This window comes from Gorilla gorilla, chromosome 14 (genome assembly GCF_029281585.2).
Source record: "Gorilla gorilla gorilla isolate KB3781 chromosome 14, NHGRI_mGorGor1-v2.1_pri, whole genome shotgun sequence".
In the NCBI taxonomy this organism is placed as follows: domain Eukaryota; kingdom Metazoa; phylum Chordata; class Mammalia; order Primates; family Hominidae; genus Gorilla; species Gorilla gorilla.
This window is the reverse complement of record NC_073238.2, coordinates 40,905,243-40,921,039: the sequence shown is the minus strand read 5'-3', so window position 1 is coordinate 40,921,039 and position 15,797 is coordinate 40,905,243. Positions and strand designations below refer to the sequence as shown.

Genomic DNA, 15,797 nt, shown 5'->3' with positions numbered 1-15,797 from the left:
CAGCCAGGAGCGCAAGAGTCAAAGGGCATATACAAGTTAGCTGAGGATCAAGAGGAAACAGAGGAACTGACGATCACTCCCACAATTCCAGCTTGAGTGCTGAAAAGATTTTACCTTCCTTTATCTCAAAAGGGAACAGAACAGCAAGGAGCAGGTTTTGATGGAAAAATAATTACACTTTTGGAGATGGTGATCTTGAGGTACAGGGGGAACCACCAGATATCTAACAAATGCAGAGTTAGAGCTTGGAGCAGAGGCCATAAGTTAGCCCTCGCTGGAACTGAAGGACTACAATAGAAGAGCATTTGATGGTATGGCCAAGGGGAGTAAATACAAAATGAGAAGAAAATAGTATTAAGAATGAAATTCCAGGAGGAAAAGGCCCTTTGAAAATTTATACTTTAAAAAGTATAAATTGGAATACTTTTGTTGTCATTATATGTTAAGAGCCTTAAATTACCTAAATCAATGTAACTAATTCTTCTTCTAGTAATACAGTAATATATGAATAAAGGAATGAACACAAATGTGGACAAAGATTTATACACGAAGATGTTCCCTTCAGTGTTATGTATGTAATAAAACACAGAAGCAACTAAATCAGCCAAAGGAAGGAACTGATTTAAAGCAAACTATGTTAGAGCTATAAATTATTATGCAATGACCTATGCAGTATTTTAGAAGACTTGTTAATTATGTGATAACATTTTTCTGACATGACACTAAATGGAAAAGCATGCAAAGTAGTGTCTATAGGATTTATTTATGCAAGAATATTTATTGGATACCTACTATATGCTAGTACCTAAGTGCTGAATATAAAATGCAGTAAAAGGCAGACAATTCCATGTTTTTATGGACCTTGGATTCCACTGGAATGTGACTCAAAAAGAGCAAATAAATAAATCTGCAAGAAAATATGACATGAAATAAATGCTAAGGCACACAAAACAGTGACAAAAGAATATTATCAATTATATAAAAATACCTGAAGTTAAGTTTAAAGACATAAAGTACAAGATTAACGGTAAATAATAATAACAATAAAACAAAGCAAATTTCAGGTGGCTTGGTAAATGGCCTAGAAAAATAAAGGTGAAATTATAAACAGAGTGTTTGGGCACTTTATGATTTGATCTTCAGCATATTCACAAGACAGAACTTTCATAACCTTTCATCTTTCTCACCCTCAAACCAAAAAACTCAGGAGGCACCGGCAAGCAGTATGCTGAGGGAAGCCCATGCTTCTGCCAAGTCGGTTTGGACCAAAATGAATTCCTCAGTAATGCTAAAGGTAGAAAATTTTGCAAGATAAATGACCCTTCCATAAACAAGCTAAGATGATATTTTTTACATTTCCACTTTCATTACAGTACAACGCCCCCACTCCCCACCCACATACATTCACCTAAGTTTATTAATCCATTCACTGAACCAATATCGCATGGCAGGGACTCCCTAAAAACCGTTAACATCCCCTAGAAACAGTACTCAAATGCTACAGAAACCCAAAAACCAATTCCTGAAATAAAAATATTAGACTGCTTAAACATTTGTGCAAAAACATTTGTGAAGAAAATCACTGTAAACATTGCCACAAGTTGTGTATCATTACAGAAATGACCTTAGAAAATAATCCATGTATGCTTAACCCACAGAGACAGGCACACGCATACACAGCTCAATGACATTTATCCTGAAAAAATTACCCTGGAACAGACAACTGACAAGACACTGATAAGAATGTCTTCATATTAGACGTAGAGAAATTGAGAAGACATTGTATTATACACTGAATTGTATATAATCCACCAAAATCATGTGGAAGCTCCCAACCCTAATGTGATGCATTTGGAGATAGGGCCTTTATAGTGGTAATTAAGGTTACACGAGGTCATAGGGTGGGAGCCGGATCCTATGGGACCCATGGCCTTAGAAGAAGAGACACCAAACTCACACTCTCTGCACCGACTCAGAAGAAAGGCCATCTGAGGACAAAGAACTCGCAGGTAAACCGGAAAGATGGCCCTCACCAGGAACTGAACCCTGCTGGAACTGTGTTCATGGACTTCACAGCCTCCAGAACTATGAGAAAATAAATCTCTGTTGTCTAAGCTACACAGTCTGTGGTATTTTGTTACGCAGCCTGAGCTAAGACACACTGTAAGGTAAAATTACCATAAAATTCATAAATAAAACAGATTCACTCCCGCAAAAAAACAAAAATATTTCCAATATTCTGGAATATTTCCTGAAAATTAAATATCACTCAAACTACTATTAATCATATGCTTCTTAAAAAGTCAGCTGTCAGGGTGAAATATTTTATTATTAGAGATTAGTTAAATAAATCACTTTGTAGAGGTTGGTGATATCATGAACTTCATTAAAACTGCAGTTCAGCAAAGCTTATTGGTCCAGAAATCAAGCAAAGCCCAAAATAATCTAGAATCACTGCGGTAGAAAGCGAAAAAAAAAAAAAAAAAAAACTCGCCTGCTCCTTTGAGGTCCTTTTGAATGACTACCTAGTATCTTCCCCAGTTAGACATCCATTCTGAAGTAACAGCTGAGTGCACTGGGATTAACACACCACAGTGAGCCTGGCAGGGATGCAAGTACCTTAAGGGGTGACCAACTAATAGTCACCAGTGCCCAGCCGTTCCTAAAGCATCCCCGACCTCAAGAACCTACAACTCAGTCCTCGGACCTTTTCTCTTCTCTATCCCGACTCCCTCCTTTCCTGATCTCATGGTTTTAAATGCCACATATATCCTGACAACTCCCAAATTCCCATCTCCAGCCCAGACCACTTCCATGAACTTTGAAACTGTATACCCAACAGCTAACTCAGTATCTTCACGTGGATGTCTAATACACAACCCTAATATGAAACATAACATGCCCAAAATTGAACTCCTGACGTCCCCCAGCAATCTAGAGCTCATAGTCTCCCCCTCTCAGTTCATGGCAACCCCATATCTCAGCTGCCCAAGTCAAAAACCCTGGGCATCCTTAATTTCCCTCCCTCACTGTCAGATCCACCAGTAAATCCTACTAGTGTTTCCACCTTCTAAATACATCAAAATCCTACTGCTTCCCCCACCTGAACTGCTTGCATCCTCACCCAAGCCTCCCGGCTGGTCTCCACTTTACTCTCTGTTCCCCAACAGACTGTTTTCCTGAGAAGCTAGAGCATTTCTGTCAAAGAAGTTGGATCACATCTCTCTTCCATTTCAAACCCTCTGGTGGCCGTTCAGCACACACAGTGTGATGAAAATCTAAAACCTTTACGATGACCTAAGAGAGCCACATGACCTGCTTCCTTCCCTCCCCTAACCACTCTGTCCTCATCTCTTACTCTCTCCCTCTCTCCTCCTCATTCTACTGCAGGTCTCCTCCCTGAACACACACACTAGAGAGCAGCCCACCAAGACCTTTGCCCTTGCTACCATCTCTCCTGGAATGTTCCGCCCCACCCACCTACACCTCCGTGGCTCAGTCCCTCACACCTCCTTCAAATCTCTGCCCAAATATTACTTCTGCCTCACCCCAATTAAAACTGCAAGTCCTGAACCTCCTTACCCTTTTTAAATGATTTCGTTCTCTCCATTACCATCTATTATCTTCTAATATGCTACATGTGAATAATTTATTAATTTGTCTCCTTTACTGCCCAATTCTCCCATTAAAATGTCAGCTTTGTGAGGGCAGGGATTTTTTTGAGGTTTTGTTCACTGATGTGTCCCAGTGCCCAGATCAGTGCATGGAACACAGTAGGTGTGCAATACCTCACTGCTGAAAGGATGAAAAGTGTTTGTGGCATTTCATTCCCACATTTTACATAGAAGAACGCAGAGAAATATTAGCTTAGCAGACTTTTGACATATTGATTTGGACCCTTTCTCTGTGTGCCCTCCCTTGGTGATCTCACCTAACAATCTCATTGAGATCTGCCTGTACTTAAATCCCATCCAGATTACTTTCGTGAGTAGATTTATAGGGCATACTTCTGGTTTAAGACTCACATTTAAAGGTGACATCTGTAGGAGGAGAGACATTTAAAGAGAAAAAGAAAGAAATTTTAACCAAATAATCTATTTTCCACCTTCTTTCGGGTTTCTTTTTTCTCAAATAAAAAAAGGTCAAAATTCAAAACTATTACTGGAGTTAAAGTAAATACCATGTTACATTTTTACAAAGAGTTAAGAGATGGCAATCTTATTAGTACAGAAATAACTAAAAATACCACAAATTTTACTTTTTTCTCTGTGATTTAACAGGTGTTGGGGGGGCCTCTCAGCAGAGGGTCACGAATAAAAAATTAACAGGATGGAAATTAACACGATGGGAAATGAAAGCATCCAGGCTTCAAACCAAGAACATTCTGACAATGTCTTACAAACTGAGGACTGACAAAGCATATTAATGAGAAATACTGTTAGAATGCTATTCAGATATGGGTCTTCAGTTGCAGCTTTCCAAAAGAATTGGTTTCAAAGGGGAAGGGGAAGTTACACACAGAAAAGCAAAAGCATGTTCATGTTTTCCATTCCTTCCTGTACACTGAGCTCATGAGGTGAACCGTCATCTGCCCTGGCGTAAGTCCAGCAATGGGGGGTGGCCATTCAAGAAACTAACACAAGAAGCAGGACGGCACTGCTCACTAACATTAAAATCTACAGATACATCTAGTCAAATTGAATATGTTTACCTCTGTTCAAAACAATCCAAAGCATGAGGTCTAACATTCCCTCAGAGGCAGAAGGTATCCTACACCCCAAACTACACTAACAGCATTATCTTTTATTTTATTTTAAGTTCACATATAAATCTGCCAAACTCTGTTGTGCTTTGGAGAAATAACTAAAGCTTTAAATACTAGATATAGTCAAAAATCATTCTAAAAGTATTAACATGGTACCAATTTTATTCTTAACATTCAACTAAAGCCAAAACAGCAAGACTCCTCAAACAAATGCATCTATTGACGATGCCACATCAGGCTGGCATCACTAAACCTCAGTAAGACTTTACCACTTGCCTACATAAGTCACTTTCTAAGCCATATGGTTGTCCATCCCTGCTGGGCTCAATTTGCAGTAAAGTTCTGATATCTTGCAATCACAGCAATTCCCAACATGACACCCTGTTCAGTGGCCACTTCTTCCTTCAATGCTCTCCAGGCACTGCCCCCTCCACTCCACATTACCCAGTTCTGAGAGGAACCATTTTTAGTGCTAAACTTCATGTCTGATAGAACAAGTTGAAACTTCTTCCAAACTAATACTCTCACAAAACGCCCCACAGTCCACCTATTTGGTTGAACAAAAACAGAAAGGAACCAAGTAACTATCCATCTACTGAGTATTTGAAAAGCAGACATGGAAGAATGCTCAACCTCAAGCAATATAAAGAAATACAGGGCCAGGCACAGTAGCTCGTGCCTATAATCCCAGCACTTTGAGAGACTGAGGCAAGAGGGTCATTTGAGCCCAAGAGTTCGAGACTAGCCTGGGCAACATGGTGAAACGCCATCTCTACCAAAAAAAAAAAAAAAAAAATAGCTGGGTGTGGTGGTGTGTGCCTGTGGCCCCAGCCACTTGGGAGGCCGAGGTAGGAGAATCACTTGAGCCCAGGAGGTCAAGGCTGCAGTGAGCCATAATCATGCCACTGCGCTCCAGCCTGGGTGACAGAGTGAGACGGTCTTAAAAAAATAAATAAATTATAGAAGAAATACAAATTAGAGCTGCAATGCCATACCATTTTAACTTGTTAGATGAGCAAAGATTAAACATATGAAAAATCCCAGTGTTGGCCAGGATGGGGAGGGACACAGGTACTCTCTTGACACTTTACTGGTGGAAGTAAACTGTTACGCATTTTAAAACTACAAAAGGTTCGACAAGATCAAATTAGAATCCAGAAGAAAAATATATACACATTTCCTAAAATGTAATCTGTGATGATAACTGAAACAGAAGCCGATTTGGGGATACTATTTGACTTTGGTAAAAACACAAGTAGGGTTTAATCTCTTACCCCAACCTCCTGGCCACAGCTGACTGAATGGGGACAGACACTACCTAAAATGGGCCAGGTTTCCCTCCCAGAAATCTGGAATTGGGACTCTGTGGTTCTGATTTGGTCTGGTCATGTTGTGTTTTTAAACAGTGAAAACATAAACCTCACATCACATTAAGTTATCCTGCCTCTATTTCCATTCAGCATACAAACAAACAGCATTTGAGGATTCAATAAACCAACTCCCACTCTGAATTTTTCAGACTTACACTCTAGGGTTATTTTCTGCTTATATTCTTGTTTTTCCTAACCTTCCTTCTCATCTTCCTGATTTGAAGAATAGTAATTTCTATCAGCTTATCTGATTATCACATTTACTTCTGCTTAAGAACATTATTTACAGTTATTTAATAGACTGAGTCTTGTGTAACTAGAGTCAACCAATTCCAAACCTTGCCCTCTACTTCAGAATATTATTCTTGATGGGATTATGGAGTTGCTGGTAAACTTTTCTTTAGGGTTTGGTTTTGGATTTTTTAGTCTTTTTTTTTTTTTTAAGTCCTATAGCAATCATAAATCAATGAATCCTCAATGTAAATTTCCAAAAGAGACAAAAAAAACTTTTGATCTCTTCATTTTAAAAACTCATTTTAATTTAATAGTGACTGACATTCACCAACAGATGAAGACCAATTTTTCCTCTTCATTTGTTCCATTATTTTCCAATTTGTTACAGAATTATACAAGCTACAGATCGATGTGCCCTTCAAAATGTCAAGTTTGACTTTAGAGAATTACCACCCCCTTGATTGTCTTCTCCCATGAATCCATCATTCTGTCCAGCAGCTCTCAATCTAACAACACTCAAAAAGCAAAGAAGATATACATACTTATTTCAATCATAATAGTCAATTATGACAGCACAAATAATTTAAGCTTTCAAAGCACTTAATTGTGCTGAAGATACAATCATGCTACATACTTCAAAAATAATACTCCCCCATCCTGTTTTTAGAGAACTCTGAAAATCTAGACAATATGCTTCCTTTCAAAACACCAACTGGTTATAGAGGAAAAGAAACAGACAAATGATCTTGCCAAGAGCCATTTCTGTAGTTTCCCTCCACTGTGTAGCCCTTTCAGAGGCCACAAAGATTTAAATTCAATCCTTGATTGGATTGATGATACACCACCTTTTATTTATTTAGAATTGAATTTTCAAAAAAAAAAGAAAGAGTTTAGGGAACTCTAATTCAGTTGTTTCCAATTTTTCCAAGTATGAGGACCCCTCTGCAATACTAAAAAAAAAAACAACCAACCAACCAAAAAAAAAAGCAAAAAAAATGAGGATTCTTTTTAAAAAGAAAACTGAGGATTCTTCTTCCTTTTTTTTTTTTTTTTTTTTTTTTGAGGCAGGGTCTTAATCTGTCGCCCAGGCTAGAGTGTAGTGGCACAATCCTGGCTCACTGCAACCTCCACCTCCCAGGCTCAAGTGATCCACCCACCTCAACCTCCCAAGTAGCCAGGACTACAGGTGTGTGCCACCACACCTGGCTAATTTTTTGTATTTTTGGTAAAGACAGGGTTTCGCCATGTTGACCAGACTGAAATTGAAGATTTTTAAAATAGCTCTATTTAGTGATGAGAATATAGAAACCAAAAAAATTGTCAGTACAAAATAACTCTCTTAAAAGCACCTGCAAACATCTATAAAATAGTAAAACATGAATTTAATCTTTTTATTACAGAGCCAGTTAATGTCAGAATAAGGTCTAAAACCCAGTCTCCAGATTTATAATACAGATGGGGCTCTTAGAATTGATCACGGAGGGCAGGTGTTTCTTGAGTATCCCTGACAATTCTCTTAGGAACTAGACAAGCTTACTTGAAAGTTCTTATAGAAAAGCAAACAAAGACAGACAATTCTGAAAAAGGAGAATAAGGGTAGAGAACATCCCCTATCAGATATTAAAACATTATATAGCTTCAATAATTAAAATAGTGTGAATAAATAAACCTATAATGGAATAGACTAGAAAATGCAGAAACTGGCAGTATATATAGGAACTCAGTATAAGATGGATGTGACATTTTAAATCCCTAGGGTAAGAGTTATTGGTTAAATGCTATTATAACAACTGGATACTCATTAGGAGAAAAAAATCAAACTGAGTCCTCACTTTACCCCTTATACCAAAAGAAGTTTCAGATGTATTAACAGCAAAAATGTGCAAAATAAAACCAATAAAGAGCAAAAAGAAACACAAAATTTTTTTTAACAATCTTGAAGAAGAAAACGTCTTTCAAAATATTCTTGAAAAACAATAAAGGGCAAATATTAAACTACTTGAAAAAAATCAAATATTACTTCATTACAGAAAATTATATAAACAAAATCAAGATTATATATCAAATGAGGTATTTTTGGGGCATCATAATTCTATCCACAAACCCAGGGTTCTGTGACACCCAAGTACAGCACTCTATTCCATGCAATCCCAAATCACTGGAAAGGAAGCTTTTAATACAGTAAAAATCAAGTCATCTAACAGAATCCATGGTGATAGCCTTAAACCTTTCTTTCCTAGGCCTATGACGTAAGTTTTCTACAGCACCATCCTCAGCTATTACCTCCACTCACATTAGAAACTGTCAGCCACACAGCAAGGCAAGGGCTTTTATTATGCATTTGGGGGGTGTATAGTTTAATTTTAGCAGAAGATAGAGCAAAGCAATACAAGTCAAAAGGTTTTTCTAGGTAAGACCATTATATGGTTTTTCTAGGTAAGACCATTATATGGTTTTTCTAGGTAAGACCATTATATGGTTTTTCTAGGTAAGACCATTATATGGTCTTACCACCAACATGCAGGTTCAGCAGTGAACACTTATCAAATTTATTACATCAACAGAGATTTCTGAGCCCCTACTATATGAAAGGCATTATGCCAAACCTGACATGAAGAACAGTCTTCTGCCTTCCAGAGGCTTACAATCTAACTTAGTCAAAGAGACCATGAGGTAGGGACATCTGCTTACCGACTAGCAGTAACATAGAATTATACTTCAGTCTTCAAATCTCTCCATATGACTGAGTATAGTAAAATTATAGTTATTTAACTTACCACTATTAAGGAAAGCACAGCTAACCATACGATTTTTCTCAAAGCAAGTGTGTAGGCATACCTAAGCGATTCAACCCAAAACCTGAAAGCACTAATGTAACAGCATATCAGCTCAGTGAGGGACTCCATCCACAAGATAATTAATGTAAACAGCTGCTGTTTACATTTGGATCTTTAGTTCTATACCATCTGGATTTCCATCGTTTTTATTTCCCTTTATCCATGGCTGGTATTTCTCCAAGTTCTTGTCAATTTGTTCTTCCTTTCTGACACAAAATATTATTTATTACAACTATAAATTGGCTTTCTTCATCTCAGTCCACTTTTTTTTTTTTACGTTCTTCTTTCTTTTTGCATTCCACAGTATTGCTTGGGAAAATGATATTATTTATGGCATGGTGAAAGCTGAGTCAGGCAGGGATCTGCCACCTCACTACTTTCCTTCCAGATGATGGAATGCTGGCTGTATTCTTCCACTCCCTTGACTATTTAGTTAGCATGAGTTATCAGAACTATCAGCAGAGTAACAACAGCTTTCATATTTTAATTTACAAAGAAGACTTTGAAACACACAATAAGGACTTTCTGTAAGGTCAATCTACAGGGCAATACTGACTTTGCAAGAAATTCCAAAACTGCTTGTCACGTATATGCCTTCAACACACAACCACGAGCAACTAAAATTTCTGAATAATTATCTCACATCCTTTCTTTGCTGAATGTTTCCTAGATAACTGAACATAAAACTGAGGAATGCTTTACAAATTCCTTATTTTAACTTACAGAAATAATTAAACTCAAGACAAATCATCTTTTACCTCATAATTACAAAGAAATGACTGAAATTACAAGTCAACTCCAATAAGCCATCCTTAATAAATTTTTATAACACTAGTAATTCCGTTGGTTAACGACCAGAACTCTCAATAAAGTGCAGTGCGTTTGCCAATACAGATTAACAGAGACCATATAGTCTTCATTTCAAATCCTAGGACTAGTTTCCACAAAAATTGTGTTCACTGCATAGCACTGGAAATTAAGGTCACCTTTTTACTTTACAAATAAGCACCTTAGAGAAGAAGTCTTAGTATTTCCCGGGAATTAAAAAGACACTCTTTCACATTTGCCACAGTCAGGAATTTTCATAACCTTGAGATGGTTCATCTCTGTTCCAGCAGAAACCACTAGTCATCCAGCAAAAGCAGCAAGAAAAGGAAAACGCTCACCATTCTGTTAATTTACTGGTCCCTTGCAACTAAGTGATTAATCTATGATGAGAGGGAAGAGAGAAAGAGGTACCTGGAAGGAAGAGTCTTTGTTAGATGCTTGTTTGATCTCCATAATCCTGCAAAACCAATTGCGTATCTTTTTCCCCTCCAGGGAGGTGGGGGAGTTACCACTTAGAAGTTAGGGGGTTAAGTAAACATTACAGGAAGTCACAGGTCCAATGCAGAGCCCAAACACACTTCACTGAATTGAGTTTTCAGAACCTTTTTAAGTGGATCACATCTGTGGTAAGCCATTTCAGCTTCTGTACTGCAAACCTTTTTGGGCTACTTGAGTGGCAACCACACTTCTGACTCCTGTTACTATCTGCCGCTGCTGTGGCTATTTGAAGAGACTGAAACAGGCTTTAGGTAGCCTCCTGATCACAAAGCAAACTCCAACAAAGCTAGAGTGGCTTCAAAAGATGGTCGAAGCTAAAAGAAGTGGGAAAAGGATGTTCTAGAAAAGAAATACAGAGGGTAAAGTACAAACACCATAGCGGAGTGTGCTCAGGGTCATTCTTCTGAAAAATGGTTCAAAGAAATAACAAGTAATATAATCAAATTCATAATTTAAAAAAATTTTCAATGAAATAAGGAATTTTCAATGAAAGACACTACCTAGCAGAAAATAACTCCTACTTGGGCTTAAGGAGCCTTCAACTCTTAGCTTCACCCCCACTTCTGCCTACTCTAATTATGAACTACTCTGCATCTTTAAGTACTTCCATTTTGAGTAAAAACAAAATAATAAACACTATAGGAGAAGGAGCCCTAGACTAGAATCAGGATTTCTTGAACCAGCTTTACTGTTCACTTGCCATTTGTGACCATAAGAACCTCTCTGTTTCTTAACCATTACGGAAAATAATCGTTTTTTCTGTCCTTGCTTGCTCCCTTTGGAACTTGTCCCCATGTGACCAGTGTCATCTGAATAATAAGCCACCTTATGGTGTTGTATACATCAAATGAGATCACATAACTAAAGACACTTAACCCATAAATCATTATGCAAACATGTACTCTTATCAAAAGTGATAGATGCTATCCACAGTAACTGTCCAAACTGCTTTACCATGGCTGTTGCTATCTTTCCACTAAGACCCTAGGCTTCAAATTACCACTTTACCATTAATTTCTTTCTGCCCCCATTTTAAGCATCCATAGAGGTGCCTGTCATTATCTTTCTTATTGACTAATTATTCTCTCAAGGTATCTATCCTATTAGAATATATGTTAATAGCTGGAAAAAGAGACCTACATTGTTTTTGTCCTCTCTTCCAAGGTATGGTCTCAGAACACACATACAGATCTGAAGGTTTCTTAGGGATTTTCTCTCTATTGCTGCTTTCTTTACTCTGCCAGTTACTGGGAAATTTTCTATTCTCGGTACAGTACTAAGCACTTTATTTATTATTTACATTCTCTTACTTAAGTATACTCTTTAAGTACAACACTGTGAGGTAGGCTTTTTTTTTTTTTTTTTTTGAGACAGAGTCTCACTCGGTCACCCAGGCTAGAGTGTAGTGGTATGATCTCAGCTCACTGCAACCTCCACCTCCCGGGTTCAAGCAATTCTCCTGCCTCAGCCTCCCGAGTAACTGGGACTACAGGTGCACACCACCACACCTAGCTAATTTTTTGTATTTTAGTAGAGACAGGGTTTTCACTGTGTTGCCCAGGCTCTTCTCGAACTCCTGAGCTCAGACAATCCGCCCACCTCGGCCTCCCAAAGTGCTAGGATTACAGGTGTGAGCCACCGTGCCCGGCCCGGCTTTCTTTTTTAGATTAGGAAATCAAGGATCACAGAAGTTAAGAAATGTCCCCGAATCACACAGCTAATAAACAACAGAGTCAAGATTTGAACACAAATCAGTCTGGCCCCAAAGCCCCTGCTCCTGACCTGTCCCATCAGGTCTTAGAGGCAACAGAGCATCCAGTCCAGAGCCTGAAACCTACACAAGGGTGTAGGTATAGTCAGGAACCATCCATATGTAATTGCATTTATGTATAACCTACTTTGTTCAGAAAGCAAGATAACATTTATTGGAAGTGAAAAAGAAGTATCAAATGAGTTAGAAATCAGACTCATGCAAAGACTCATCCTTTTAAATCCTATACACTGGCTTACAGTGAATCATAAATTTGGTTCAAGAACTTCTAAAGAGGAAGCTCATCGATTATAGAATTTACTGTCTATAAACCACAAATCTATCAAATACTCAAGGAATGTTCCTTCATTCCTGACTCTAAAACCTGAAAATAATTTCAGCAAACATAGTTAAGTCCATACCTGGTAACATTCTATGCCAAAGCAAAGGCTGAAGAATCACTTTATTTTCCTCTGTATTTGATGCTCCAAATGATGCCTTCTATTCTGATCATATCAAAGCCTAGTTTATAGCAAATGACTGTCAAGGAAAGACTCTCTAGTAGGCGCTAATTTTTTAAAAAAGCCAAGAGACTCTGATAGCTTTCCACTCATACTTATTTGGGATCCCTTCCCCTTAAAAGCAGTGGTTTTTAACTTTTTTTTTTAAAGCAGAACCTTTCTTAAAATAAAACGTTAATCAAAACACTAAACAACTAAAAGGGAGTTGCTCTGATTGGAACAAAAGTGAAAGTTTTCCCAGTGATTTCTGTGGGGAAATAGATCAAAATGCCTTGCTCAACTCAAACTTTTCTGGATTTCTATTCATTCAACTGTTAAAAAAAAAAAAAAATTGGCTGGCCTAGGTTAACTCCTCAGATTACTACTTCAGAAATTCTGTTAACTTAAATTTAAATGAAATTTGCAAAATCTTCTGAGGATAGTCAGATTAATCAAATTCTATTCAACTTAGGAAAAGACACCACATTCCATCCATTCACATATGGTTTCCTCATTTTATCACAACCAATACTTTCAAAATAATCTTAAAAAAAAGAAATTTGACCAGGTATAGTGGCTCACACCTATAATCCCAGCATTTTGGGAGGCCAAGACAGGCAGATCACTTGAGCTCAGGAGTTCAAGACCAGCCTGGGCAACATGGCGAAACCCCATCTCTTCTAAAAATACAAAAAATTAGCCAGGCATGGTGGTACATGCCTGTAATCCCAGCTACTAGGGAGGCTGAGGTGGGGGGATCAACTGATCCCAGAAGTCAAGCTTGCAGTGAGCCAAGATTGTACCACTGCACCCCAGCTTGGGTGACAGGAGTGTGACCTTGCCTTAAAAAAAAAAAAAAAAGAAATTTATGCTGGGTGCAGTGGCTCACGCCTGTAATCCCAACACTTTGGGAGGCCGAGTTGGGCAGATCACCTGAGGTCAGGAGCTCGAGACCAACCTGACCAACATGGAGAAACTCCATCTCTACTAAAAATATAAAATTAGCCGGGTATGGTGGCACACGCCTGTAATTCCAGCCACTCGGGAGGCTGAGGCAGAAGAATCGCTTGAACCCGGGAGGCGGAGGTTGAGGTGAGCCGAGATCGTGCCATCGCACTCCAGTCTGAGCAACAAGAGCAAAAACTCTGTCTCAAAAAAAAAAAAAAAGAAAAAAGAAATTTCAAAACTACCAGAAATAATTTGACCTGAGAATTAGGCAGCCCCCAAAATAAAACCAAAATATCAACAAGCAACAAAAAATAACATATGAAATCCAATACTTCAGGAATAATATTTGAATGCTAATTGGACCTACAAAAGAAATATTAATCTAATGCTTGTCGAGTTTTAGACAAAGCCCATGGAAAGTTTAGCACCATTCATTCAGATGTTTCTGAAAAAGAACTGAACATCTTGAGAGAAGCAGAAAACTGTATGTGTTTTAAGTTATATTATCCTACAGCACTTCTGACAAAAGAAAACTACAAAAGCCAACTTTTGGACGTATTCATATTAATAAGATTCTATCCTAATATTCTAAAAGGTAAAAGTTGGAGATTTTTTTAATGAAAGATAATGGAAAGCAAAAAATGCACAGTAAGAATTGTCTTAATTACTGGAAATGCAGGCACCTCTAATTTTCAATATCTAAGGCAGGGGTGTCCAATCTTTTGGCTTCCCTGGGCCACACTGGAAGAAGAAGAATTGTTTTGGGCCACACATAAAATACACTAACACTAACACTGAAGACAGCTAATGAGCTAAAAATAAGTAAATAATAAATAAATCACAAAAAAATCTTGTAATGTTCTAAGAAAATTTACAAATTTGTGTTGGGCTGCATTCAAAGCCATTCTGGGCCACATGCAGCCCATGGGCCATAGGTTGGACAAGCTTGATTTAAGGTTTCAGAAATACAATCATCCTAGAAAGCATCTTCAGCATGATTCAGTTTTGCTTTCTCTGAGCTCATTTATTCATTTCCCTTGCCAGTTCATTCATTTCTGATGACCAAGCATAATCAGTGCTCACACCAAACACCAGGAGCACCATTTCCTGGTTTTAAAAAAAGGGTAAACACAAGGGTCTATATCATGCTGAACACTGGGTGAGGGGGTCCGGGGGGCTGTTACAGAGAGAATCATGTTGTTTCTTTTTTCTCTTTCAGGAATTCACTGAAACAAACAAAAAACAAAATAGTAAACTAGGCAAAGTGACAATGTAGGTGAGATACCATTATACCTGCAAAACAACCCAAAAAGTAAATGTCTTTTCAGTAAAAGAATGCCACTACTTTCAACCTTACTTCCTATCCTTGGCACTTCAGTTTAACATGCGTCTAGAACCAGACTACCCACCTATATATTTCATGGACTATTAAAATATTTGAATGTATGTGTCTGCTATCCAAAATTAACTAATGGTAAGCAAAAAATAATAATTACTATAATTAATTTGTTAGTAATAGTCATCACTATCTTTCTCCTTCTCTAGGCTTGGGTATTTACTTTTGTATTTTAATCTAGTTTCTCTCTCCTTAAGGCAAGAGGATCACTTGAAGCCAGGAGTTCAAGACCAGCCTCAGCAGCATAGCGAGACCCCATCTCTAAAAAAAAACTTAAAAAATTAGCCGGTCCTAGTGGCACACACCAGTAGTCCAAGCTACTCAGGAGGCTGAGGTGGGAGGCTCACTTGAGCCTGGAGTTTGGGGTTACAGTGAGCTATGATTGCACCACTGCTCTCCAGCCTGTGCAACAGAGCAAGACCCTGACCCACAAAAAAAAAAAAAAAAAAAAAAGGAAATGTATACCAAGAATATAAGGTTAGCTTAATCTCCAAAAATCAATATAATAACTACTATCATAAAGGACAAAATCACATGATCATCTCAATAGAAAAAGCATTTCCCAAAATCCAATATCCATTCATGACTGTTGATTTGTTAAAGAAAAGATGTTAAATGATATCAAGAACAATACAGTATGTGTGTGTCAATGGAGACACAATGAGGAAGCT

General features: G+C 37.9%; 1 protein-coding gene across 2 annotated transcripts in view; it reads right to left on the bottom strand.

Annotated features, from left to right (window-relative positions):
• The window catches only part of WASF3 (WASP family member 3), a 131,279-nt gene that overhangs the window by 94,347 nt on the left and 21,135 nt on the right, over positions 1-15,797 (bottom strand). The window lies entirely within an intron of this gene.